Genomic DNA, 2,768 nt, shown 5'->3' with positions numbered 1-2,768 from the left:
GGTGTGTGTGTGGCGTACGGTAGGTGTGGGGTGTGTGTGTGGCGTACGGTAGGTGTGGGGTGTGTGTGTAGCGTACGGTAGGTGTGGTGTGTGTGTGGCGTACGGTAGGTGTGGTGTGTGTGTGCCGTACGGTAGGTGTGGGGTGTGTGTGTAGCGTACGGTAGGTGTGGTGTGTGTGTGTAGCGTACGGTAGGTGTGGTGTGTGTGTAGCGTACGGTATGTGGGGTGTGTGTGTAGCGTACGGTATGTGTGGGGTGTGTGTGTACCGTACGGTATGTGTAGGGTGTGTGTGTGGCGTACGGTAGGTGTGGTGTGTGTGTGGCGTACGGTAGGTGTGGGGTATGTGTGGCGTACGGTATGTGTGGTGTGTGTGTGGCGTACGGTAGGTGTGGGGTGTGTGTGGCGTACGGTATGTGTGGGGTGTGTGTGGCGTACGGTAGGTGTGGGGTGTGTGTGTAGCGTACGGTAGGTGTGGTGTGTGTGTAGCGTACGGTAGGTGTGGTGTGTGTGTGGCGTACGGTAGGTGTGGGGTGTGTGTGTAGCGTACGGTAGGTGTGGTGTGTGTGTGGCGTACGGTATGTATGGGGTGTGTGAAGAGCCGAAGACGCTACACTCTATAATTCATCCAACGTGAATCTTTGATGGGAAACACACACACACGCACACGCGGTCTGATCACAGCACCAACGATCTGACTGGGTGCTCCGTCAATGATGTCAGATGTTTACCTCTGGCTCATTTACATAATACCTGACCAACGCATCACCTGAAATCTATAAAATAAAGATGTAGATGCAGATCAGAAAAGTGATGGAACAATTAAAAATCTACAATTGAATTCATTTAAAATCAGGACCTTTCCAAATAAACTATGTGTGCCTAGAACCAATTCTCCTAACGTTCTCCAATAATACACCAACTTACGTTCTCCAAAAACATACCACCTTACGTTCTCCAAAAACATACCACTTTACGTTCTCCAATAAAACCCCACCTTACGTTCTCCAATAACATACCACCTTACGTTCTCCAATAAAACCCCACCTAACGTTCTCCAATAACACCCCACCTAACGTTCTCCAATAACACCCCACCTTACGTTCTCCAATAACACCCCACCTTACGTTCTCCAATAAAACCCCACCTAACGTTCTCCAATAACATACCACCTTACGTTCTCCAATAACATACCGCCTCACGTTCTCCAATAAAACCCCACCTAACGTTTTCCAATAAAATCCCACCTAACGTCCTCTAATAACATACCAACTTACGTTTTCCAATAACATACCGACTTACATCCTCCAATAACACACCACCTAACATCCTCCAATAACATAGGTTCAGAACATAGGTTCTCCGATAACATACCGACTTAGGTTCTCCAATTACATATCCGTTTACGTTCTCCAATAACATACCGACTTACGTTCTCCAGTAACAGTCCACCTAACATACATCAATAACATTGCGACTTAGCTTCTCCAATAACACACCACCTTACGTTCTCCAATAATCTACCACTTAACATCCTCCAATAACATACCACCTTATGTTCTCTAACAAATCCCAAGTCAAGGCAGGTCCGGTCCCAGAATAATAAATTCCCAAGCCAAGACGGACCAGTCTAAAGTCAAGACCAAGTCCAAATTCATCTACCTAATGACCCTGCAATCGGGGATGTCTGTACAGGTGAATGTTTGTGTCATGTGACAGTGGAGGTGGACTCACCGTCAGCTGCTGGGCGCTGCTGCGGTTTCGGGTTGCCTGACGCCGGTTGGTGTTGGAGGACAGCGTGGAGACATGGCTGCTGTAGTTAGTGTTGATGGGATCGAGGATGTGGGGGCGACTGGAGGTCTGGCTGTGGTTTGTCAGGTCTTTCAGTCCCACGGCTGAGGTAGTGCTGGTGGTGGAGTTTGACAGGATGGTGGCAGCGGCGGTGGTGGTGATGCGGTTGAGGTCGGTATCTGGAGCGGAGTCCGGAGTCCTCCTGAGATCTGCTGCGAGCAGATAACCACCATCATCATCATCATTACCTGCAGCATGTTCCCACGACCAGGCAGTGTTCTTCCAGAACATCCTGACTGTCTTCGGACTGGACCGGATCAGTCAGACAGTCAGGCGGTTCTGTTTTCACACTTCGAGTACTTCAGAAAACTAACGTAAACAGACAATGTTATTAAAGGACGTCGACTGACAGAAGATCAGGCGGCTCAATCAGATCCTGCACAACAACCTCTGTATCATAAACCAGAAACAAATGGCCTCGTTAGAACGCCTCCATGACGGTCCTGCTGCTGCACAAAAACCAGCTCACTGTCAATGTTTTTCACTAAAACCATCAAAAATATCAAAATCAGACTCCATCACGTGGAGCTACTGAGGAACCAGGTCCTGAAAATCTCAGGAACACTTCAGGAGGTTCTGGAGCTCCTTAGAGTCCCTGCTGATTGGACAGCTTCACTGTGAAGCTCTGATGAAGTAAAACCACGAGTACAAATACTGCTGACGGTACTACTGAAAGTACGAGCTGCAGAGACAGACGTCCAGAAACACCAGAGAAGACGAAGTCTGTGTCTCTCTCTGAGCAGCCGGGGCGAACGAGTGTCAGATCTCAGTGTGATGTCAGAGCGAGCAAGCGAGAGAGAGAGAGAGGGGGGAAGCGAGAGAGAGAGAGAGAGAGAGAGAGAGAGAGAGAGAGAGAGAGAGAGAGAGAGAGAGGGGGGAGAGAGAGAGGGGTAGAATGTGGGGGGGGGGGGGGGAAGGGG

Source organism: Micropterus dolomieu, linkage group LG21, assembly GCF_021292245.1.
Source record: "Micropterus dolomieu isolate WLL.071019.BEF.003 ecotype Adirondacks linkage group LG21, ASM2129224v1, whole genome shotgun sequence".
NCBI lineage: Eukaryota > Metazoa > Chordata > Actinopteri > Centrarchiformes > Centrarchidae > Micropterus > Micropterus dolomieu.
The sequence above is the reverse complement of the archived record's forward strand: the minus strand, read 5'-3'. Positions refer to the sequence as shown.